The sequence below is a fragment of the Xiphophorus couchianus genome, chromosome 2 (assembly GCF_001444195.1).
Source record: "Xiphophorus couchianus chromosome 2, X_couchianus-1.0, whole genome shotgun sequence".
NCBI classification, from domain to species: Eukaryota; Metazoa; Chordata; class Actinopteri; order Cyprinodontiformes; family Poeciliidae; genus Xiphophorus; species Xiphophorus couchianus.
In genome coordinates this window covers 30,234,729-30,261,392 of record NC_040229.1, presented here as the reverse complement: position 1 = coordinate 30,261,392, position 26,664 = coordinate 30,234,729, and the positions used below count along the sequence as shown (strand labels likewise).

General features: G+C 39.2%; 1 protein-coding gene across 1 annotated transcript in view; it reads left to right on the top strand.

Moving 5' to 3' along the window:
• The window catches only part of lingo1a (leucine rich repeat and Ig domain containing 1a), a 170,008-nt gene that overhangs the window by 77,546 nt on the left and 65,798 nt on the right, over positions 1 to 26,664 (top strand). Inside the window, exon 2 of the mRNA XM_028043285.1 lies at positions 8,082 to 8,242. The gene's annotated coding sequence lies outside the window, so the exon portion shown is untranslated. The remainder of the gene's footprint in view (positions 1 to 8,081; positions 8,243 to 26,664) is intronic.

The window sequence follows — 26,664 nt, the reverse complement described above, 5'->3', positions numbered from 1 at the left end:
GAGCTAAGCAGCTCTTAAATTGTTTGTGGCTTTTTAAAAATATTCGATCAAGATTGCTACCTGTGTTTAAGGTGAAAGATGCACCGTAAGGAGTAAATTATAGGAGTTCCAACTCAAAGGGATGCTGAGCTAACAGGACGCAGGGAGGAGTCTGTATAGGCTGAGGTAGGGCCATGTGGAGACTGGGTTGTAGACCACCAGCCATAGGGTAAATGCATTGCAATAGTAACACCTTTAAGAAGTAAGAACTGGCCTGCAAACTCTGAACTTCGTCTACATGCACACACACAGGGAGAGGCAGGGGTGGACTTGCTGGGTGGGGCTTCGAAACTGTTGATAACTGCTTGTTTTTCCAGTGTTTTTGTGTTTTGTGATTGCAATTCTTACCAGTATGGTCGATTATCAAGTAATCAGTCATGTTAAAAACTATGAAGAAATGTTCTGATTTTTTAAATTAGACTTGGCCTTATTGAATTACAAGGTGGGCCATAAGTTTCCATACATAGAAAAAGAAACATTTTCTATTGGACAACCCTTTTTTATTTTTTTTTTTACCCCTCCAGGGGGTCTTTTGTGGGCTCTAGTGTCCCTTATATGATAGTAGGCTGACAGGAAACGGGGAAGACATACGGCAAATGCCGTCGGGTCCGGGAGTCGAACCTGTGACGGCCGTGTCGAGGATTCAAGTCCTCCAAATACGGGTCGCGCTAACCGCTACGCCACCACAGCACACCCCCCGACCCTTTTTTATTTTTGTGGGGCTCTGTGTAATCGCTGCATGTCTTGGACCACTTCATGGTTGCAACATTTCCAGTTTTCTGAAACTTGCACATAAGTTTTGCCACAGTGTTGTGTGTGTGATGCTCGTTCCATGTTTTCCGTTTTATGTTTTGTGCAACCATGCGACTGCTTCCTGATCCGACCATCAGTATCATTTCAATTCTTTGCCCCTTTTGTCAAACGCATCTTCTTGGGTATCTGAAATATAAAAGAAATATACATTTTACATTCTCCTATGTATGGAAACTTATGGCCCACCCAGGAGATATGAATGCAGGTAGTCTCAAAATAACTCGTCTAATCATTCTGCATTCTGGTTTGTATATTTCAATCAACAAGAAATCCTACGGTGATGTGTTGACGTTGACCAAGTGGTGCTACGTTGCTGATCCACCTCCTGAGGTAGAAATATAACTGCTATGACCCACAAAGGTTAATCCTGGATTGCATAACAAGTGTGACACGGTGATATGACACAGACAGCAGGTCTGTGGATGTGAACAGAGCAGAGAGAAAGGATGATCTTTCAGTGTCTGGCTTATCTGAGAAATATTTTGAACAGTCGAATCTCAGGCAGCTAATAACATGCTACGGATGGCGAATAACAATTATGTTTATTATTCAAGAACTGAATGCACTGAAGCAGCCTGTATGAATATTATGACACAAAGCTCAGACCTTTAGCTTTATATAGTATGTCACAGTATTTACATACCTTTAGTTCTTTATATATATATATCAGTGGCGGCTGGCCAGTAGGGGGCGCTTGGGCGCCGCCCCCTTTAAATTGTTTAGATAATAAATGATTTCTATTCTGAACTGCAAAATACTTAGAAATGTATTTATTCATACTGTGTGTCCAATAGACATGTTAGAATTTATTAAAATAGTAAATACATAATTCTAATTGCTCACATTGTGCACACTTCCCATGTGCAGGGCGCCGTCCTAATGAGAGTGTATGTAGGCGCATCAACTTTTGGCAAGCAGGTGATCTGAGGCTGACTTTTAATTGGTTGTTTAAGGTTTTCCACAGGGCGCAGCGCTCTGCGTCCCGGACACACCCATTTTGTTGTGTCATTACTGGTAGAGCGTCAGTACTGGCTAATTTTTTTTAAAACATTGTGTGATTGGACAATCCCCGATTCGACTCATTAGCGCAGCTGCAGTTCGTTAGGTCGATTCACGTTTACGTTTGTATTAAGCAATGCATTTTACTGCTTTCCGTGTTTGCTATTTCAAAGTTCTGGCACGGAGGCAATGTGGACAACAACTGGGGTAAGAGACTTAAAACATCTTTCAGAAAAATGCAAACGGCACGAAAACAGCCGCAGCCACCTAGACAATGCAATGAAGCTAAGTTTTTGTGGGAAACTTAGCATAGCTGAAAGGTGCTTTTCAACTCTGAAAAGAATCAAGACTTTTCTGAGAAACTCAATGACTCAGGACAGGCTGAATGCATTGGCCATGTTGTCAATGGAGAAAAGACTAGTCACAGAGATGACTGACTTTAACAAGAATGTAATTGAGAAATTTTCAGGGCAGAAGGAAAGGAGGGCAAAATTCATGTTCAAATAGTGCTATTTTTTTAAGATTTGTTTTGTTTGTTTTTCATTTGTTTGTTTGTGTGCGCCCCCCTCAGTTTTTTTAGCACCAGCCGCTACTGGTATATATAAACAGAATAAGAGGGTGGAATGCCAAATGTGACAAAAAACTAAAAGCAGGAAGTGGACTATAGAGCAGGGCAATCTGGGTAAATACAACCAAATGTTCCACTGCAATAGAATTTATTTAAGTATGCAAATGTTATGGCAATTACCCATTAATTTTGTCTTGCTGCACTATTCAGGTGATCTGTCTGCATTGAAAAAGACTCCCTCACCTCAGCATGCCAAACGCTTTGAGTGGCAGATCTTTGCAGGGGAGATTAACCTACTTTTTGTTTAATTCAGCTAAAAATCATCTGACTTTTGGGAGCATTAATATGCAATATAAAGAGCAATTAGCCTTCATTAAAAAACCCCCCAAAAAACCAAACAATAAAACAAGCAAGTTTTATTCTATTCTTCCTACTGCATTGGAAAATGTTGAGTTTGTACTACGAGTACCACAACTTACAATCAATACCAATTTTATACACAAACCTGTGACGCTGTGATGTTTCCTCACGTCTAAACCCATGCAATACAACTTTTTTTGACAAGCTTTGCAACAGTTTAATTCATTCCTGTTTTTCCCCATAACAACCCACCATATTCAATTAATGTAATCACTTCCCATTTTTGCAAATCTACAACACTTTCTGTCCTACCACATATTGCACAGTTAGTCCCAACAGTGCAGTTAAGGCTAAGTGACTTGCTAAGAGGCACCTCGAAGCCATTGTGCACGCCAACGGGGGAAAGAAAAAGACCAGAATTTCCCAAATGGCACGACAAATGTGGTTACAGCGAGAATCTAGTCGACATGGGTTTGGGTATTAAAGATTGTTTTAATTCCAGCTCGTGCTAAAAGTGTCCCTTTTCATACAATTTTACTGTTCAAAGTCAGTGGGGGGGAAAAAAGCCACTGAACACAGAGTGTTTGTTCACAATTGAGGACAGAATTAAAAGACTAACCAAAATTCATTGTTAGATCCAACTCTGTTCCAAATAACATTTTTATTTGGAGTTCCAAATAAAAAAAAAAACAAAGATCAAGTTAAATTGGCATCTATGTGGAAAGCATTTCATATAAAGATGACTGAAAGGGTGAAACTGCGTTCCCCACTGTGAGTCCTACTGTAAGGTAGGCTCCCTGGGATGCCTGTTAGTCACCGTGGCTATGATAAGTTCTGCTAGATGCTCTGGAGGGAGGAGTGCCATGTGGGTGATGCTTTTGCCTGTCAGATGGCTTGTGGTGAGAGCTAATCGCATTGAAAATAGAAATGCTTCCTGCCTTGGGACGGAGGGAGGGCGTACAAGAGCGATGCGAGCAGCCCCAAGGAGTCAGTCGTACATGTGCGCGCCGAGAGATAGCCTAATCTTCTCACAAACACAGGGGGGTAAAAATGAAAGTCCCCACCTATCAGTGGCAAATGCTTCTTCTCACGGACATGATTTGTAAAAATCAGGCCGGCACACCGCCGAAATTTACCTTTTTTTTTTTTTCTTGTGCACAAGCCGCTGTTGATTCATAATCCACCTATGCATACATTTGCTGAACTGGATCTCCTTTATTAAATCACTTCTTCACCCCTAAAATTGCTTTCCTGTCAAGCTTGCCAGTTGGAGCCTTAACCTCCATCTTCCATCATGTGCTAGTTTCCTCTCTCTCCTTTTTTTATTTACAATTTGCAGATTCTGTTTATCAATGACTCCTCTAATCTCTCCTGTAGCCTGTTTTCTGGGATCCGTTTTTCCTGCGAGGTGTGAAAATGTGCCTCTGGTTTAAGCTGTGATTACGTCAAGGTTTTTCAAGGAGAGCTTGCTGATTTTCAACTTACATTGTAATACCTGCTAACCCCCACACACACCCCTGACTTCACAATTATGTCACGCGTCCTTGATGCCGTCTGAGTCTCGGCTATACTTCACAGACAACATGCGGCGTCTGCTTCTGCATGCTGAGGCGGAAGGCCGCGGCGTTAAGAGCGATATTCCCCAAGGTCCCGTATATGTGACAAAGTGGCGGGAATGATTTTTTTGTGAAGCCCACTGTGAAGGGTTTCAAAGTGAGGAAACAATAGGGCCGATTGCCTCTAGCTGAAACAGCCGGAGGCACGTTTGGATGTGAAGTGAACAGGGCTGGATTTCACTTCAAGAGCTCCGCGTGCTGAAAAGGAAATCACAAAACGGCGAGTAATATCAAGGTGCAGGCCTTGAAATGGGCATCGGCTGACACCAGCTAAACCGTAAAGCAACAGAGAAATCACTTTTTAGACAAACTAATGAATATCCACGTTGTGTTTTACTGTTACATGAAGATAAGATGCCAGTAAAGTATAATCTTTTTACAAATATGGTACTGCAGAATACTCACAGGCTAAAACTAATTTTGTCATATGTGCTCTGTAACCACATTGTAGTTACACCTGTTAAATGGCTGCTAAGAAAAAGTGAATTGGCCAATCACACTGCAGCAGCTATTATACATACGTCTAGACGTGGTGAAAGTGATCAGACATTGAACATTACAAACGTGTGCAAAACTTTATCAGTATTCCTCTAACGTCAAAGGACCACAACTTCGTAATCGTGGTGTTTCCATTAAATAAGAAACGCAATTCAAATCAAACATGAATAAGTTTGTTCACTCGATAAGTCGTTAAAAAACACGCCGCGCCGTCCTCCTTCTACCACTTCCTGTTGTCTTCTTCGTCACCTCCACCAGTAGTAACATGCGGTTGCTGTCCAGTGTTTCCATTGCAGCTTTGAGAAATACACCTCAAATTAGCGCAAAAACTATTTATAGAAAAAGGAGAGTGCCTTCATACATGGTAAGGTAAAACATAACAGAGTGAGACAAACCTTTTTGTATTTCTAATTTTTTAAAAAAGATTCCTGCCAACCAAAGTATGGATGTTGGTATTGTCCATCCATCGTCTTATTCTTATTTCAACATACCTTATAGATTTAATCAGGCATTTTTCAATGAATTCTTTGTTTTTGGTTTCATATTAACAGTTGTGTGTCTCTAGGTTGCCCTGTGATGGCCTGGCAACTTGCCCAGGTGTACCCTGCATTTCACCCAATGACTGTTGGCACAAACACTCTACAAGCATAAGCACGGTATAGATAATAGATGGCTGTATATTAACAGCTGTCTTCATGTTCATTTTAAAGTTTAGAACAATCCTGCAATTTTTCCCCGGAGCTTTGAAAGTAACACTCGTATAAATATGATTAAATCCTCGGCTAATATTGAAAAATTTGCACCTCTGGCAATTTGTTAGGTTCATTAAATCTCAATCATGTATTCCCTCTGTAAACAGTTATGACCAATCCTTATTGGATTTCCCTGAGTCAATGTTTATTTGCTACTCGGTGCTAGTCTGTCACATGAAATCCCAATAAAGTTACATGAAGTTTGAGGTTCTGATCTATGGAAGAGGATTAGGGCCACTACAAAAAAAAATCTCACAATTCTGACTTTTTTTTTCTTCAAATTCTGACTTTTTCCTTCAAAATTATGACTTTAACTAATGACATTTCAATAATGTTACACAGTTTGTGTTTTTTTAACCATAATTCTCCGAAAAAAGTCATAACTCTGAAAAAGGTCATTTTTGTTCTTAATTGCCTTCCGTAGTAATTATCAAAAGTACTAGTTATAAATACTTTTGCAGTGCAATTTGGGCAGCTACTTTTTTTTAGCTGTGTCATATTTTAAAGTGATCTCACCCGTACTGAGGCCGTCGAATCGTAGCTCATCGTCCCCGAGGAACATCAACGCGTCTCTGTTTCAGCCAATAATGTAGCAGATGAATTACAGCAGCGCGTACATTCAAACACGTTGCCCTGTATTCGCCGTCTGACTTTTTTCCCCAGCCAGGAAATCAAAGGGAAGTTGCGTCTTCTCTGATTTTAATGTATCATCCGGCTCCATGTGTCTGTCAGAATGTACAAGATAAAATAATAATAATTTAAATTACCAACTCATTTGACTGTGCCTTGCTTTTTGCTCCGTCGGCCTCTCTGCTGATAGTCACGGCTTAGCTTTCATGATAATTTGATGCAGTGAATTCAACTTTTTTTTTTTTTTTTTTGATCCGGCACATCAATAATTACGAACCGACTCTGTCATCAGGTATTCCTGTGAGTGCGAATAAATGTAAAATATTGCAGCAGATAAAAAAGAAGAAGAAAAAAAAGTGATTTGTAATGTAAATATTAATTAGATCACCGGCATCTATTTAGAGATTTATTTCATGTAATGAAGGAACAAATTACCTCCGGCGTCCCCCAGCCTGCAGAGAGAGTTCTCATGCAATTCTGAAGGCTGATCGTCTCTCCCCAGCAGAGAAGGAAATGAAGCCTGTGGTTATTTCAGACGGGAAGTAAGGACGTAAAACCCAGAAGTCTGAAATACTGCTGTAATCTGTTGCAAGGACGGTTTTTCATTCACAAGCTATAAAAAAAAAAACCTTCATATCACTGCAGCAGTCATCACCATGGAGCATTTTTGCATCTCTAATTGTGCCGGTTGTGTGACCCCCCCAAATTCTGGCTTTAACTCTCAGACTTAATCCTAGCTGCTCAAGTCTTCTCTTGTCAGTAAACATGTCTTGAAAAAACTAAAATAACGCAGCAACTTCCTGCAAATCAAGACTATAGCCAGGCAAAGAGCAGCAAATGTTTTAGGAGAGTTTAATGGACAGAGTTTAGGGTTCCAGGATTCATGTCTGTTGTTTTAGTGTGAGATTGAATCGGTTTCTGGGCCAGGAGTTTTATTAGCAGAATTACCTGCTATAGGCAGGAAGGGAAAAAACAAAACAAGGTGAACTCTGTGGTGTTTTGTATCTGATAGGTCGTTACCTTCGTCATTAGAGAAGGGAGTAGAGGATGTATGGACCTCAATTATTTATTTATTTTTTGGTCTTTAGTGATGTAGGCAGCAAAGCGAGAAGATATGATTCAACAATCAGAATCCAATAATCAACTTAATCTTATTTATTTGTTTTGTAATGTCACATTTTGCACTTAACTACAACTGAAGATTTCTACTGAGCCAAGAAAAGGCAGTGGTTGTGTAAGAGGTTTTTTTTTTTGGTTTCTGAAAAAAAACACACACATACATACTGTATGTAGATATATAAAGATAAAAGTCTAACTTGTTAGTTTTATGGAGGATCTAGATTCTTGATGTTTGTTGTGCCTAAATCAGCAGTTAAAAAAAGAAGTATGGGTTTGGTTTAGTTCAGTCAAAAGGTTTGACAAATATATCACAAATGTTGAACGTAAGATTATGTATTTAATGAATGAATTAGTTTATTTATTTTAAGTTCCTTTTTAACATTTCCATGCACAAGTCAAAAACAAACTTGCAATGCTGGAAAAAAAAAGACAAAACTAGTACAGAAACAAAAATAGAACAATTTCTAACGTTCTCTTGATGGCAACAAAAAACATTTTAGTTAAAAGACACAGTCGATCTATATTGGTATAAAACTTTATGAGGAATATTTTGGTTTGCTTTTTTTCCCAGTTCCAACGAGTCTTGTAGTACTGCTATCTAAGGAATTAAAAAGGTAATGATAACAAACTGGATGGTGATTTTACACAGCAAAATGTAAGGGAAGTTTCCCCTGTTGGTTGTTGCAGGTGGTAGATCATCTGAGGAGGGAATGCTGCGAGGATATGTGGATTAGGTGCAGAAGGGACCCGGCTCATTCCTCCTGCCTCCCACTTTCCATGCAGTAAGCAGATCCAGCACATCTCCTGGACCAGCAGGCCACCAATTACTACCTGGGAGTGTTCTTAAGGTAACCAATTAGGCTTTATTTCCAAGACGCACGCTTGGAGTGATCCCAGAACTCACTGGAAAGCACCACTTCTGTTGGCTTAGAGCTCATAACTTTAGGAGTACTGGCAGAAGAAGTTAATATGTTATCGATGTTTAAGGACGAGGCTTAAAGTAGCAGAAGAAAATATCAGGAATGTGACTTTTTTAAAGGTACAAACTATGCTGGATCTCACATGAAGCAATTGGTGTTTAGTGTCTCTGTGGCAACAACTGCAACTTCAGCTACTTCAATAACAGCAAGAAAAAAAAACAGATACTAAGTGTGGCTAAGGCATTGCACTATTATCGTAGAGCAGTTGTGTTTGCTTTAACTGTACTCTGTTTTTCACGTCTTCAGCACGTTTGTTAGACGTAGTCACTGTACTATGATTAGAAACTCATAAAAAAGGAAACAAATACTAAAAAGTGGCTAAAGGTCAATGAGCTTCCATGGCTCAGCAGGACAGTCTATTTTGTAGATAAAAAAAGTTCCTCTTTCACAGCCTGCCATATTTTGTACGAAGTTAAAAGCGGGTCAGGTTGATCATCCTGACCTGTGTGTATCACCAAAGACAGATCTTTTACAAGCTCTGTTTTGTGTGTGTAATTTCTGATTAAATTTGTTGAGATGGAGCCTGGACGAAGCTGGAAGGGGCAGTGTGATGCTTGGGACAATGTTAAGCAGGGGAAGCTTGGATCCTACCATTTAAGCTGGTGTCATTTTGTCACGTACCAGTATTGTTGCTGACCAAGTGTGTCCCTTTCAAGGAAATTGCATATGCTGATGGCAGTGCCCTTTTTTTCCCCGCCAGTATAATTAGTCCTCCCGTATTGAAAGCGATGTTCACATAATGGTTTGAGGGGTTGATTTTCCTATTAAGTCCTGCTGAAAACATATGGGCTTGCAAAAATGGGGACCTCTTTTAGATGGAGGTCAAGAATGGTGAGTCAGATTCATGCATACATGAATACAGCACGATAATATTTCAGTGATTTCGATAGCATACGATGGAATATGGACTTATGTTAAAAAAAAGTCATAAATTTCACAAGCAAATCCGGCTAAGTCCGACTGCCATTAGCTGTGTCTTCATTACAAATGTATGCATCTTGCCTAAATTCCACTAATGTCAGAAAAAAATAACAAATGGCAGTATTTCCATTAAATAAGAAAGCAATTAAAGTCACACACAAATATGTTTGTTCACGTGATAAGTCATTAAAAAACACACTGCGCCATCATCCTCCTACCACTTTCTGTCGTCTTCTTCATCTTTTCTGCCAGTAATAACATCCAGTTGTCGATCACGTGACTCGTGTGAGGCGAAAAAAACATCAATTCTGATACGGCAGGAAAACCGCCTCATCCTAAAGAGCGCAAAAATGATTTCTATTGAAAAACATCACTTAAAAAACAAAAAAAGGTATGTTTCCTTTAAACAAATGTATTTCCGTAATTCCAGTTTACGCATATGAGAGAACGCAGCTGTAGGCTTGTTGGTCACGTCAAAAAAAATCCTGTGGAATCACACACAAACTGCTACAAAATTTAATTATATGTGTTAATCTGGCAGCCATTGCTCAAAGATGACATTACCTCATGCTACGTTATGCAGTCGCTCTGTCTGTGCAGATGTAGATTCACTCACATCAGCATGCTAAATGCTTAGAGTGGCCAAATACCTCGTTATATGTTTTTGTGCCAGATATCTGCGGAGAATTCAGACGTGAAGAACGACTGAATTTCACTTTTACACCACAGACTAAGGAACACACCACTTAGACTGCAGTGTAAACAGTGACTGTTGCTGCAGATCAATAACTGGTAGCAGAAGAGCCATGTACCAAGGAATCACATTCCTGAAAGACAAATCTAAAGTTTGACCTTTTAAGTGACACTTGTAGGTTTGCATTTATTTGAGCACTTCATGAGGGTACTCGTAGACTTTCAGGCAGAGAGATAAATTATGCATTTTAGGAATAAATGACCCCGTTTGCCCGTAAAAGAGGTGCTGGGGAACGGTGGACGTAAATATGTCAAGGCTTCACTGTGGCTGAAATCTGTATAATGTAGATTTACGAAAGATTATGTTATCTTCCTGCTTTTCTTTCCTTTTTTTTAATCTTTATTTCAGCCCATTTTCAAAAAGCTGACATACTAAAGTCATGGTGAAATGTTTTACAGAAGTAGATATTATTATTTGATAATATTTACCATCTAATTCCTTATAAAGTTCGTTTAAAGACTTTCTCAGTACATTAGTATGAGAAGAGAGCTGTTTTTGCTTTTCAGGTTTAAAGAAGTATTATCACAATGAGGCAATATCATCAAAGAAATAGTTTTCTGTTTTGAGATGGGATATAGTTCAAGGTTAGACCCAACGGACTTTCTTACAACATATTTATGAATTATTAATTACCTCTAAACAGATTTCCACACTCACCAGTGTACAGCGTAAAGGTGGTTGGTTTTCACCACCCATTAAAGATTTAAGCTTGACATAAGTTGAAAAGCCATTAAAACAAAAATGTTCACATTTTACTTAATAGACTCCGACAAAGAAGTGCATAAATGTGATGCGACAGAAGAGTTTTCAAATCTTTGTTTACAAAATGAAAACATCCTAAATCTATGGCAAGCAGTTGTGTTCGACACTCTTGAGTTAACGGTTTCCAGGATGACCAAAAGTATTTACTACACCTTGTGTCATCAATGGGAAACAACATACTGGTATTTGTCTCAAGCCCGTCACTTTTTGTCAGATGAGCATTTAGCTGTTTGATATTTCAAGCATTGTTCATTCAGACGTTTTATTTTTCCTCTTTTATCCGTCATCTTGATCTCTGGTCGCCACACATGAAGGCATGAAACTCAGGTGGGGGGGCCAAGTCATTCATTGACAGCGATAGCTTTCCAGATTGTCATCATCATCAATCACAAATCGCTGAAGGGGAAAAAAAAAAAAGATTAAAAGATCAGATGAGAAACAGAAGAGATATGAAACGCTTTGAAACTGAAACTTAGCAATTCAGCAGACTGTGAAATACAGGTGAGTCACCTCTTAATTTCAGACACCTGTCTGTCGCTTCTGATGCTCCCGTCGGCCTTAATCTTCAGCGATCCCTTGTTACAGGCGGCCTCTTTTCCCTCGTCGCCCTCATTTCACCGGGCCATCGTTTTCCAACGCCTGGTTCTGGTGTCTTTATGGCGCCTTTTGGTTTGCTTGGTCCCAAACGTTTCCCTTCCTCTGTTTCCCCGCTGTCACGGCCGCGAGTAAAAGTGACGGCTAAGGTGAAAAGAATTGAGATCTACAGAGTTTGTGTACGTCGGTAATATGTTCAGTGGACTGTAACTCCCTCCCCGTGGATGACCGGGCCTCTCCAGCTTTTCGAGGGAGCGAGTAGTGAAAGGGGTGCCGTCGCTTCAGCTTCCTTGTGCCAATTACTCAAAAATGGCCAATTTCCTGTCTAGGATGTGTGTTCTCACATTTTTATCATCCCCCGCTGTAGTTATCTAGTTGCACTTAGGGTCATCAGTCATCGATGCCGCGTTTAGAGGAAGCCACTGTGCAGTAAAACTGACGGACGGCCTTCCGCATGACTGAAGATGTATGAGGCGAGGCGGGGAGCCTCCTTCTTTTTTTTTATTGTATTTTCAGCATTGTCATAAGGTGCCAGGAGGAAAAATAGCATAGCTTACCCTGCTCACTACTAAATAAAGCACAGTGCGTTTACTGATTCAGTGTTTAGCTTGGCCAATGTTTTCTGTCTTTTTTTTGTTTGTTCTTTATTTGTTTGCAGATTTTTGCAGTCACTGGAGACAGGAGTGTGGTTTAAAGTGGAATTATTGCGAGATTTAACATCTCAACTGCGGTAAAATTAGATTTAAGATTGTAATTTGTTTCATGTCTGATTGACTTAGATGAAAATTCGAGTAACGATTTGAGGAAAGGAGGAAAATAGATAGTCCTGTAAGTAACCTGAGTGTTTTGCTTTGTTTAGTGTTTGCTACATTTACTGATACTCCTGATACAGATGATTAAAGTGGCAATGTTATGTAAATTCAGCTTTTTTAGCTTTAAATCATGTTATAATGTTATTCCCCCAGCAAAAACATACCTGGAGTATTGACTTGAGTCTTTTATGGATGTTTTAGAAATCCTTTAATCTCTATGGCAACCATTCAGCTGTGCAAAATGTCTGGTTGGACCAAGCCCCTCTTTAGGGTTGCAGGTTCCAAGCTTCCAGCCTCACAGAGCAGCCCACCCCTTCTCAGCTCCTTCAGACTAGCCAGCAGCAACTAGCAACCACCAGGTGGAACTGGCATCCGCTAAGCTCATTATAGGAGCTACTTCTCAATGAAACGCTGGTTAAAAACGTTGTTAAAGAGTTAATAGAGGAGCCATGTTGTGATGACTTTCTGAACGTAGAGTTTCAGAAAGAACACGAGTTTTTAAAGAGACAGAGACCCAATTTCAAGGCTTTAAATCAGAATGTCAAATTCCTTTTAATTCATGCTTAATATATAGCATTTTTATAATAACTGGAGGTAACATAGTTACTTGATTATGCTATAAAATGGCACTAAGTGCCTGTAAAACACATAATACTGTTCCTTTAAAACAAGAGGTAAAATATTCCACCATACACACCGGTGTGTATGGTGGAAGATCTATAATGCTGACAAGGTTCATGAGGGCATTGTGAACCTTGTCAAAGGCAAATTGAACTCTTTGAAACAACAGGAGTTCTTGCTGGTGATCTACCAGTAAGCTAACAAAAAAAATCACCTTTGGATGTTAAACCAGGATAATGATCCAAACATATGAATAAATTAAGACCAGATCTTTATAAGAGTATTGTATATAATATCATACATACCAGATCGGTTTAAGAAACGTGTTCATCCACACAAACCCACTAACTTAAACCACTGAGTGTTGTTTTAAACATGCCGAACCCACAGGAGGGCAGTGTAGGGCAAAGCCAAAACCTACGTCAGCCAATCACAATCCTTCAAGAACAACCTTGACTTCCTGTTAGGGATTAAACATGGCCAAACAATAACAATGGTGACATACAGTATGTACGTCAGCGCTGCATTATTTGTGGCAGGTTGCAATGTGCGGACCTCTAAATCTTATGTTTTCAATGTACACATGCAAACGAACACGAGAACGCTCAAATCTTCACTTTGGTTGGAGTTTTTAATAAATAATAGCTCTTAGTGATATTAAATGGAGTTTATGTGTGAATGAAAAGCCAAATTGCATAAAAATCTGTTCAGTTTCCCAGATATTTGGCTACCTTGTTCTTGCGTGAACAAGGCTAGACGGAAATGGTCACCAGACACAAAATCAAGCGTCCCCAGAAACTGAATCCTAACACAAAGATAAGAGATAGAATTGGTCAATAACTGTCTCTCTCTGTTTCACCTACATTGTACAATCTCCATTTCAACTCAGTCATCATCAAAAAAAAACCCATATTGCTCTGATTTGTTTTTCTACGTTTTATTGCTCCACATTTAAAATACGCCAGAGTAACCCAATAAAATCAATAAACGTTGATTTTGCTTAAATTAGTGCAAACGTTTGAGAGAAAATTGGCAACAAAACTCCATAATCACGCAGCACTACGTGTTACATTTGGCAAATTGCTGCAAAGCACACTAATTATTGTTTTAACATTACTACTAACGCCGTCAAGAGTAATGAAAATCACACATTTGAAATGTATTAACACGGTTAAATTTAGATCACAGCAATCCGCTCTTCTGGCGAAAACAAAGACAGATTGCAGTGAGGCAGATTTCACATCGACATCGGTGTTGTAGCCGTCGTCGGGGAACGGCACGTCACAAGCTGTTGTGCTTTCACGCCAAAGAGGAGATCGAATTCTGCCGCACAGAGTGTGTACCGCATTCAAAAAAAAAAAAAAAAACCAACTCACCATTTGCATAAGAACGAGAAAAGGACACCTCTCCACAAGCTGCAATGAGAAATGTTCCTGTTCGTCATGCATACAAAAGCCCCCGCAACTTGACCTTTGAATTATGAATACCCTCCGCCGCACAGGGGAACTGCATCCATGTCAAAGAGACGGGGCGGGAATATGAAGTGAATCGCTCTGGGATGCACCAACATCCTATCTGGTTGAAAGTATTCAATGCTTTCTACCGTCTCAGGCTGCAAATGGTAACAACGGCTGGCTTTTAACATGAGATCGTGCGATGAGCTCATTGTTGCCCGGCTTGCAGGAAGTGGGCCGCATTTCTTTTTTCTTTTCTCTGTTTGTGAAATCGAGACTAATGTTGTTTTCACAGGGGCAACACGGCGGTTGCATTTTAAACAGGTGGCCTTGTCAAATTTCAAATGCAAAATGTATGAGTATTTCTGATTGGAGGCCATGATTGTATTTCTGTTTTTCCCTCGACAAACACCCGAGTAAAGCAATTACTTCAGTTATGTTAGAATCTGTAAAATCATTGACTTGTCATGACTTGTCAGTCTTTGTCAGTCTTTGTCTCATTACAGATGCTACAGTTTTGATTCTATTTTCATATTCTTTGTCACAGACACCTTCCCCCGTTAAATATGAATTTAGAAAACAAACACCAGAGGTTTTTTTTTTTATGATTCCATAAAGACTCAGCTCATAAGTTCTCCAGATAAAATGCCATGCCAAGCGGATGATAATCTTGTAAGAATGTAGTTGACATGTGGAAATCTGATGTAGTTTAAGATTAAATTTATGTTTAAAGAGGTATGTGTTATGTGTTTCAGAGGATATAATACCATTTTATAGTACAATCAAGAAGCCGTCAAGTTACCTTTAGTTGTTAAAAAAAATGCTACATCAATCAAAGTTATCAAATATAACTTTGTAATTTAACGTCTTGAAATTGGGCCTCTGTCTCTTTAAAAACTCCTGCTGTTTCTGAATCTCCGCCTTCAGGAAGTCGTCACAACATGGCTCCTCTATTAACCCTTTAACGGCGTTTGTTTTAGCAGCATTTCACTGACAAGTAGCTCGTTTAATGAGCTCAGCAGACGTTTCCCAATTGCTGCTGGCTAGTCTGAAGGAACTGAGTGACGGAGCTGAATGGTTGCCACAAAAGATTAAAGGATTTCTCAAATATGCATAAAAGAATGATGACACAGTCCAGGTATGTTTTAATGAGGGAATAACATTATAACAGGACATGAAGCTCAGAAAATGGTGGTTTTATGTAACACTGACCCTTTAAGAAGTTTATTTTGATGCATACGTAGAAGCTGCTCTTGAGCAGCTGGCCTGTTGTGTTACATATAACACTCGTTTATGTAGGTTCTGAAAAAAAATTTTAACGTTTGCTTGTGTGGAAAAGTATTTGGGTACTCGGTGGGAAACAGAGTGCCAGGATAACAAAAGACTTTGGACTATATGTGAAAATACTACAACTGGCAAAGTGTCTATTTGGCTAACAATGGTCTAGTTAGCATCTTAATCATCTGTAATTCAACATTCAAAATACTTAACCTGATCAAGCCTGAACTACACTGCTCTACTCTGGACAGAAATGCTCTAAAACATAGTTTGAGGTTTATGAAACTTTATATAATTTGTGAAAATACAAAATAAGAGAATTTTGCCACTTTAGAATCAGGCAACCATCAATACAAGGACAAGTCAAAACTGGACTAAACTTTTCTCCACCAATTATGGATGTGTTGATGCATTATTTATAATTGGTGGAAGAAACCAAACTATGAAAACAAGCCAATCATAAAACATTTTTACGTCCTGTTGGCGTAGAGCAGATGTGAAGTATTGTCTTTACTGATCAGCTGGACGTGTTGCCGCTCTCTACCAGAAGCCACCGGAATAAAAAGAGAGAAATAAACTTTCCAAAATGGCACCGAGCTGGGTTGACGTTCAAAGCTGTACTGACTTTTTCCATTTTTGACAGGACACGTTAAATATGCATCCACTGTAAATAATGAAACAGTTTTTCAGGGCTTGAGAAGCAAACGTTTTTGGTTGTTCTAACATTGATTTCCACACGGTTTCTGATGAGAAATTTGTTTAGTGTGACGATAAACGTGTTTATCGTCACACTAGCCTGGGCCTACAAAGGAAAATGCACAATAGATATAAATAATGTGTTACATTGGGAGACAGCCACTGATTATGTGTATTATAATAAGATAAAAGTACCAATAACTTTAAAGAATACCTTAATCTATCCATAAATAGTACGTAAGTTTAGCAACCAATCAAATAAAGCAAATAAGCTACCAATTGAAAAACCAAGGACATCAATGAATAAATAAAAGTTTGAAATGTTTTTACTGTGTCATTTTGGAAAGACGTTTAGACATTCACAGTCTTTATTTAGATACAATGAACTTCTATTATAATCAAAGTGTAGTGTACAAAATAAATCACTAATAGATTGAGTCTCTGGTCGGACCGACTTGGCAAACTCAGAAACCTTTTGCTGTTTATCGCCTCACAACTAGAAAAATCAGCATATTTTATTATTGCATGTGATAGAGCAACACCAAGCAGAGACAAATTCAGAAGTTGAAGGAATATAAAACCCCCCAAACCAACACAAATAAGAGTCGATCAGGCTAGATGAATCCGACTGGGCAGAACTTCTGTGATGGTGCTGTTTGTCTCTCAGCCTCTTCTCTGAGTCAGCACACAGAAGTTGCCTCTGGTGACATTATCAGACACTGAGCCCCCCGCTTGAAAAACGTGCTTGTGGCATGTCACACAGTAGACAGAATCTGCTCGTTTTTGGAAAAAAAAAAAAGGGAAATAATATTAGATTTATGCTCACATTTATCCCCATGTAATACTGCTGGTTTATATTTTAATGGTCAAGGTTTAACAGTATGATCGTTATCTTCTGATAACGTGCTCTCTTTACACGCCTTCCCCACTCAGCTCCTTCAGACTAGCGGCAGCAGCAGTTATCAAACTCCTGGTGGAACTGCGTATATGCTGAGCTCATCATCGTACGAACTATTCATCAGTCCAGCACTACTAAGAATGTCTGCAAACAGCATAATGGAAACACATTTTTGCGGTGTGCTGAAAGTGGAGTGTTGGAGAGAGCAGAAGCTTCTTAAAGAGACAGAAGCCTAATTTCAGGGCAGCAAACTGCAAAGTAAAATTTATTTTAGGCTACGTTTAAAATGCGCATGATTTTTCGTAAAAAGTGAATGCAACTTTGTTACTTGATGGTGCTATAAAGTGCCACTATGCACATGGAAAATACATACTACCGCCCCTTTAATATAAACTGAATAGTGCATTTTTGTTTTTGGTAGCAGCCTGATAAAGTTTCAATGGAAGTAAAGACAATTTGAATCTTTGACTTTTAGATAAGGTGTTAATATCCTGAGCTTTTTACGATGGACAACATTCTGCTTATCACAACCATCTGGTACTTTAACAGAATGTTTAATATGATATAATAATCAATGCAATGTGAGAATCTGTACCAACTTCCTTTCATTTCCACCGTCGTGTCAGCGTTCGTCTGCTTGTGCGTTGACCTCAACAGACAGTTGTCGGACATACGTATGCGTGTTTGCCGACAGTAGGACTCTTCTGGATTTCTTGTAAACTAAATTTGTTGCTAATAAACAACACTCCCCAGCCCTTGAGTAGACCAAGGAAACGATATATGTATATCTTTAGTCTTGTCAAAATGTTTTTGTAGGAGCAAACAAAGGAAAAAAAAAAGAAACCTCTATTTTTTCATTCACGACGTGGCTTCAGGCGTTGAATGTAACAGGCCAATTATTTTCATGTTCCTCCCAGTGTTCAAGCTGAGCTTTCATTCAGTGTGTATTATCTGTGGCTCTTGTCTTACAGAGCAGAAACCAGGGGCAACTAGTTGAAAAGAAGTAATTGGCTTGATTGCAGAATGGCTAATGACAGCTGCAGTGGCTCAAGGTGTACACAGTTGAAATACAGCGAATAAAAACACACGCCTTTTTTCTTCACAACATGAATCAGACTAAAATTCTCTTGTTTTAGGCCATTTAGAAAAATAGAAAGCATTTCCATTTGCTAAACAGAAACTGGGTTAGGGTTACATTTGGACCAAAAAAACGTAGGATAGTCATTTATTTACTACATGGGGTTCCTATATAACGCTTATCCTGTTTGAATAGGGCTTTAGATGTTGTCTTACCAGCTTCACTCAGCATCTTCAAGCCGACTCTGACTTCAGTTCTGAAAGAACCGCTTTCCTTCCTGAGCGTTATGATGGTGGGACATAACCATCATGTCTAAATTGGCGTATTATCCTTTAAATGGACGAATCCGGCAATTCAAACATCTGGAAATTGTTCACAAAGATGAACTAGCTTCACGAAGCTTCACAGTTCCCTTCCTGATGTCTTGGCTGATTTATTTGGACTCTAAACAAGAACGTCTGATTTGCAAGACATTAATAAATAAATCTCTTGACATATTCTTTCTCTCATTATTGTGGCATTTGGCAACTAGAAATGATTTGTTAATTCTAACTAACAAGAAAGTTGGGTCTGATTTAACTCATGTGGTGAGAAGAACAAGGCGTCTTTTAAGTTTATTTCCACAGCACATTTTCAGCAACAAGGCAGTTCGAAGTGCTTTACATCACACAAACATCTTACAGTCAACAATTATGAAACAAGCCATATTACGTTTTGTCATTTTACTCAGCGTATGTAAACTTACATGTAGGAGCAAAACCTCAAACAAACCCCGAATCCTAGATGAGTTGCAGAGGGGGCGTAAAACGTAGGACTGGAAAGAAAACGAGTAAGGAAATGTGGATGTTTTTTCTTCTTCTTCTTTGATCCCCATTTTTGAAAATGGGATTACCAGCAAATGAAATCGAAAAAGATTGGATTGATGACAAGGACACAGCAGGGATATTGAGAATGCAGTATTATATATATTTTTTTGTTTCAATAAGGTTCGGATGCAGGAGCATATTCTCCTGAACCTCCTCACCCAGACTCCAGCAGACAAAGCAGGAGATTAATGCAGCTGTTGTTCAGCTCCACTTCAGTGAGCTGCTACAGAAGGTCATGGCTGCCCATTGCTGCTGCCTTACATCACGAGTCCATATATTGACCATTGGTCCTGACTCTGTTTTGTCCTTTAACAAATGTTTTTCCCCAAAATTGTTGACTGAATGTGCTGTGTTTTATGACGGAGTGTTTGATACGGGCTGTCAGGCCCCTGTATGACCGGTGTCAGAGTCTGATCTGGATTGCCGGCAGTAAGTTGGGCTCGTTTCCGGTGAGAGTTGGACTCCACCAGGGCTGCCCTTTGATTCTGTTCATTACTTTCATGGACAGAATTTCTAGGCGCAGCCAAGGTGCTGAGGGGATCCATTTTGGTGGCCTTAGGATCTCATCTCTGCTTTTTGCGGATGATGTGGTCCTATTGGCTTCATCAGGTCATGATCTGCAGCTCTCACTAGAGCGGTTCGCAGCCGAGTGTGAAGCGGCCGGGATGAGGATCAGTGCCTCCAAATCCGAGGCCATCATGGTCTTGAGCTGGAAAAGGGTAGAGTACCTTCTCCAGGTCGGGTGATGTCCTGCCCCAAGTGGAGGAGTTCAAGTATCTCGGGATCTTGTTCACAAATGGGGGAAGAGGAGAGCGGGAGATCGACAGGCGGATTGGCGCAGCGTCTGCCAGGAAGCGGGCGCTGTACCGGTCCGTCGTGGTGAAGAGAGAGCTGAGTCAAAAAACGAAGCTCTCGATTTACCGGTCGATCTACGTTCCCACCGTCATCTATGGTCATGAGCTTTGTGGCTCGCCCTTAGAGAGAAGCTCGGTCATCTGGGAGAGACTCAGAGTAGAGCCACAGCTCCTCCATGTCAAGAGGAGCCAGTTGAGGTGGCTCGGGCATCTGGTCAGGATGCCTCCTGGGCGCCTCCCTGGTGAGGTGTTCCGGGCACGTCCCACCGGGAGGAGGCCCCGGGGAAGAACCAGGACACGCTGGAGGGACTATGTCTCTCGGCTGGCCTGGGAACGCCTCGGGATTCCCCCGGAGGAGATGGAACATGTGGCTGGGGAGAGGGAAGTCTGGGCCTCCCTTCTGAAGCTGCTACCCCCGCGACCCGACCCCGGATAAGCGGAAGAAAATGGATGGATGTTCATATTGTTGGAGCTGATATTAGATATCTACATCTTCAAATCCGTTTTTTAATGAATTCATGCTTAGCACTCAAACTTTAAAATCCTAACCATGATAATCAAGCAAGAAATTTTCTTAATAAACTTGTAAAATTGCTGACTTGGTGCAACTTTAAATCCATATGTCTAATATAAAGTACGTCTATGAATTGTCACTTTAAATGTTTACGAGGTTTTGAGCTAAAAATGCGAATGTATTGTTTGTGAACTTTTTATCCAAAGGAATAAAGTTCACAGAGTATATGTCTTCTAGTCCAGTTCAATTTGAAATACTTTCACACATGTTTTTTATCCAAATGAGACTGATAGAGGAAATTTTCCCTTCTTAGCTTCACGAAAGCACTGGCTTAGAAAACTGAAAAAAAGGTGTTTTGTAATTCTAATCACCAGTCAATACAGGGTATTATTTATTTACCCACCTAAATGCATCCCAGTAACTTAAAGCTCTTTCTGGTTTCATTAAATCAGGTATAGTAGTTAGTGGAAGGTCACATGAACCAAGAGTTTAGCTTGATTTTTGTCGGATTCATTTTCTTCCCACAAAACTAAAACTCTGCATCTTTCTTATCCTTTCGTTTCGACCTACTTCTGATAGAGGAAAGAGGAAAATAGAGAAATCCCCATCCCTTCTGCCCCCTCGGTGAAAAAGTATTTTCCCTTTTCTGTCAATGTTGCAGTTAAGAAAATGTCTCTTTATATGCTGAGGCAAAGTAGAGCCAGATCTCAGAGCAACAACAAAAAAAAAAAAGTCTGTTTCTGGAAGATTTCCTCTAATCTTTTCCTGCAAAGTGCAAAACAAGTATCCAAGGTCAGCTTTCAAAGCGATAGAGAAACCAGGCAGAGGCGTTTACAAGGTGCAGCTCTGTGGTTAGCATTAAGCTAACCGCTAGAGCGGCAGCTCATGAAAACACATGCATGCACACAAACCAGAGAGAAACATTATTACTTTTAAAGTGAACATGTTGGAGTACAGGGTGGTCTCAGTCGCAGTGTGTAAACTAATATTCAAATAAAATATTTTTTTGTTTAATTTTGTATTGTACTAAACAGGCAACATCACGCCGGAAATACTAAAACAAGCCGGCTGGACCTTTTTTGTTGTTTTGTTTTTGAATGTCCAAGTATCTTCGTTTCTGAGTCCCTCCTTTTTAATGTGTTTGTCTAAACATTTTATTTACCCTCGGTTTTGTCAAATGCAGTTGCCATGGAAACAGGTCATGTACTTATGTACTTTTTTGATGGGTGCATGCATATGAAAATACAAAGAAGCTCTTCTGCTGTCTGAGCAGTTTGTCTGCAGATGTGTTATTTTCAGACAGCTTTCGTTGTGTACGTGTGTAGCATATAGCCAGAGTTACTGGGGCTGATATTAAGGTTTCCTGAGGGAATTCATCTCTAATGCTTGTGATTTATGCATTAATGGTCCCATAAATGGAAAATCAATTGCCATTAATCTTAAATATGGAACGGATGTTGTAATTATTTCTATGTGGGCCTTATTCAGGAGAACCGACAACAGAACATCAATGTGTTTTTCTAAATTAATGAGATGCCATTTTTATTATTATTATTATTTTCATTCTCTACTTATTCCCACATGTATTAATTTTTTTCCTTGTTATGATTATAGCAGCTCATTTTTAAGTTGTGGCTTAAGTGAGAAAAATGCCATAAGTTCTTGCTTTTTATGAAACTTTGATCTGGAATACAAATTTAACAGGATTTTGATTTATCTTTAAGAGTGATATGAAGCCAGATGAAGAGCACTAAACATATTTTTTCTTTCATTTCTAGTATCACGAGCAAAGACAACATGACAAGAAATCTCTCTAAACCAAGCCAATCCAGTTTCAAAACAAAGTAAAAGTGATTATAGAGTTTCCATTTTAGATCTCATGTCTTTCATTGCAATTATCGCACCATACACTGACAATTAGCACAGTTAGCATGACCGCTGCAGCAATCTTTGTGTGTATTCATGTGAAAATCTGAATTTATACAAATTCAGCATGAAAACAATAAGACGAAGCATAAAGGCAATGAAACATGCCGTCACAAGCACAAGATCCCACCTGCTGGGGAGCAAAACTGCTGCTCACCCACAATGACTGCTATTGCTTTTAGCTGTCAGGTTGTCAACACAACATGCTAAATCTTAAATGTATGCAGTATGTAAAAGAAAAAGTGATGAAATGTTTTGCTACTAATTTTCCACACTGACAGCTAGATAAGGTCCAAGCATATCACATTTCAGAAGTGAGTAAACAGTTTTAAAAAATAGTCAGAGGGAAGTAGCTCAGTTATGCTAGCTTGACTTTGAAAACCTTAACATGAAGACGTGCTGCAGAATTAAGTGTTTCGGTTCAGCTACCAAAAACAAAAGGCAAGCCACACATTAACTCTCTGACATATGATAAGTAGAGCAGGTGTTTAATCAGCTAATGAACCACCACTGGTATTCACGCAAACACTTTGATTATTAATCGCAAAATAAACATCAAGCATAAAAACATGACACTGTAATGGACTGAACATTCTGTTCTTTGTGTGGAAAATGTATGTGTGTTTTTAATTATTGAATCCTGATACACATGAATGTAATCTCTGCTCTGTCAGCTATCTGTTGTGAGTAAGTTGCTATGACAACAGATTTGCGTAAAGCTGACATAGCAAAGCCTGTCCTGAATGCTAAAGCTAGTTGGCCACCAATGACAGCGGCTGAATGGTTTTCACGTAACGATGAGTTGTTTCTCTGCAATTAGCACATTGAGCAGCACATCCACAAGATTGATTGACAGCGCTAAGACCCTTCTCCTGTCTCTGATTGGTTGTTTTTGGCTGGAAGCGATGCAGTAGTGGCACAGGGAAAAGGCGGCGTAACTCGGCCTTTTCGCAAATTATCTGTCTCATAGCAAACTGTCACAACATGGTGACAGTTTTAACAAATATGTAAAGAACATATGTTTATAAAAGTTACATAGTGTAGCTTTAATTTCAAACACATTAGGTAGCTAACAATAAAGATAATAAATCTTTACTCATTAACCAAACATTTTGGTCGCTTATTATAAAACGATTGTATTTTTTTTCATTTCTGAGTGCCAAGTTACACATCTATTGATTCTGGTAACTTTGCCATTTCTTGGCCCATCTCTCCTTCTTGGTGTTTATTGGGTTTTAGAAATAGGGTTGCCAGAAAACTTTTTTTTTCTTCTTTTATTATAGTAGCCGCTATTTTTCTGTCATGGAGGTTTTGGTCTTATCTCGCGTATGCCGCTGCAGTGAGACTCTGCTTTTACGGTGATTGCGAGGGATCAGTAAGTGAAGGTCATCTCTCCGCACCGCACTTGGTGCTCTACACTATAAAAAATTATATTACTAGTATCCAAGGTTGGGCTGTTATAGTATTTGAGCTGATTCCATGTCAAACATTGATGGTTTAAACGGATTAGAAATAGGATGATGGAGCACAATATTGAGAGCATGTGTCCGTAAAAGAGCTATAAAGTTGCTATAAAGGAACCCGAAGCACAGGATGAGTAAAAATTATTTTCTTTTTCCTTTTGAATGTTATCGGAGTAAAAAAAAATAATAGGGTAAAAAAAAACACAGCACACTGTGGGAGTATATTGTGTAGAAACCCCACATCTCCGTAATAGATTGAATTTCTTTTGCATTTTACCTCATTATTCCTTTCAACAGTCTCCATAAGAGTTCATTAAGCTTTGTTTATAGGCCCTTACTGACAAGATGGTTTTCCACTGAATTCACTTAGTTTCTGGCGTCTCTACAATGTGTTTATCAGGCTCGAATCCAGAACAGGATGACAGATTGTAGGACCTCGTTCAAGGTTTATGACACTGCGCTGAGTACTGAAGGACACAGTCTGTTGTTGGTTTGATCCAGCTTATTAGCCTACGCCTGTGGGTCTCTGTGTTTAAAGGTCATAATAACATCCATAAATTTAATGTCAGTCATCATCTTGATTGCATTAGAATATTCTATAGGCCTTTCATGCCAACAGTGTTGTGCTCATTAGGAAACTGCAGGCACAGATTGAGCATATTGTTGAAGTCAGATGGAAGAATGGTGAGATGTAGTTCCTGAATCTAGCCACCATATTAGAGGTTTACGTCTGTCACCTTGTGAGTCACCTTGAGATTCTTAAGGCTGTTGTGGTCGACCAATGACTTCGGAATAGCCGGTTGGGATTGTAGTCTTAGTTGTTTAAATGGTGGAGTATTTGGTGTTTCTGTCAGAGAATTAAGCTGCTAAGCTTCTGAACAAAGGTCTGCTGGGATGGTCTGTAACTTATGGGGGAAGCACTGTGACTTGGGTACAAGTGTTTGGAAGAGTGGAACAGATCATTTTCAACTACATTTGTTGAGGAAACATTTTGATTCTGCTTTGTTAGCCTGGTAAAAACCAGCCCCTTGTTCCACGCTTTGCTTCGTAGAAAGAGTCTGGGCCATTGGAGAAACGATTGCTTGCTGGAGACGTGGACTCTGTTCAAGTCTTAAATTTTACCCAGTCGCTAACGTTTGCCCGTGACGCACGTAACGCTGTGAAGCTTACCGGTAATTTCTTGTGCTGTAAGCAACCATCCTCCACTGTCGAGCTGCTTTGTTCACTATTGCGGGCAACGGTGGTAGGAGTTCATCCCGCAATCGGTGGGTTGCCGGTTCTATTTCCACTCCGTCCGCCTTTATAGTCGTGTCTTTGAGCAATTCAACGTCATTAGTCACAACTTCTTCTATTCGCTGATTGGCCCGGTTGAAATGCTACCAGAGGAATCCAGGTCAATGGGAGAAATTCCATTGACCTACTCAAGGGAGATGAGAATCAAGTGGCAAAATCAAGGCAATTATCAGGCTATAGTGTTATGGAAGACCATGAATTAAAACCTATATCACATAACTCTTGCACTTACCTAATTAGTCGCCTTTGGCTATCTAGTATTTTAGCTTGTGAGCACTATTATGAATAAATCAATTATTCAAGTATTTGCACATACTGTACATGTTTGCTAATGAGAGGTTGTTTTGTTTTTTTAAGAACTTTTACACACTTCTTGCTCCAATTTGTTAACCTTTGTTTTAGGATTATATTCTTACATCACAGTTATAAATGCACGTCTTTTATAAGCAGCAAACTTCAACTGCATTCATATTAAGTTCAATAGCATTGTTTTTCATTATCCTGCTTTTCTAACTAGGTGCACTGGCCGGGTGCGGTTATGTCGGAGCCTTCAGCTCGTTTGGTCTTGTCTCCGCTGTAATCCTGATTAACGTCAGCAGCTTTACAGACAAAAGGGTCATTTAAAGCAAGCCTGAATAAGTAACTACGCTTTTATCCCAAAAGGCTTGCAGAGTTTATCAATACTTGTAACTTTAAAAAGTCAAAACAGAAAGCTCTTAATTGCACGGCCATTTGAGATACTGTAACACTGACTTCATTATGTTTAGGAGTGTTTGAACAGATTCATTTTCAGTTATGAAACTTGCTTAATTTTGTATCCCCTTTAGGTTATTATTTTTATTTTTTTACCTGTCCTTTTTAATTTGGGCAGAGTACCATATAAGAGTTTTTTTCCACATTTTATTCAAAACATTTAGGTATATTGATGACTTTTCTTGACATTTTTGTCTCTTTTTTTTCTGTGCTCTTCCTTTAAATTTATGTAGATTGTAAATACCATGTAGCATTTGCCTGTTGAGCTGGACTCTGATTGTTTCACTCTACTATAGAAGTTGGATTGTTTTGTACCAGACTTTACTGGCTTGGAAAATGTTTGCATTTTAGTATGCTCTTTGAGAATCAATCACACAAAGTAATTCTTTTAATAATCCCAGTCTGCTGGAAGGAATTGTGGTAATATGATCCCAAAAAAACAATATATGTTTGTTGTAAAACAAAAAAAGAAAATGTAAAATTTGTGTGAGTTGGGAAAGGAACAGGTTGGAAAAACGAGGAAATGATTAACAGCTGAGATTGAGATAATAATGAGATTGAAAACAAAGTCAAGAGAAACCAAAATCCAATACACAGTAAAAGAACAAACTCAAAACACAAACAATGATACTTATACAACTAACAAAAAGGATAAACTAAAGAAATTAATAAATTATAAAAACATAAACATAAATAAAACTAACAGTGATTATAATAGTGTTACAAGGTCTTTTTTTATTTTAACTTAAGCAG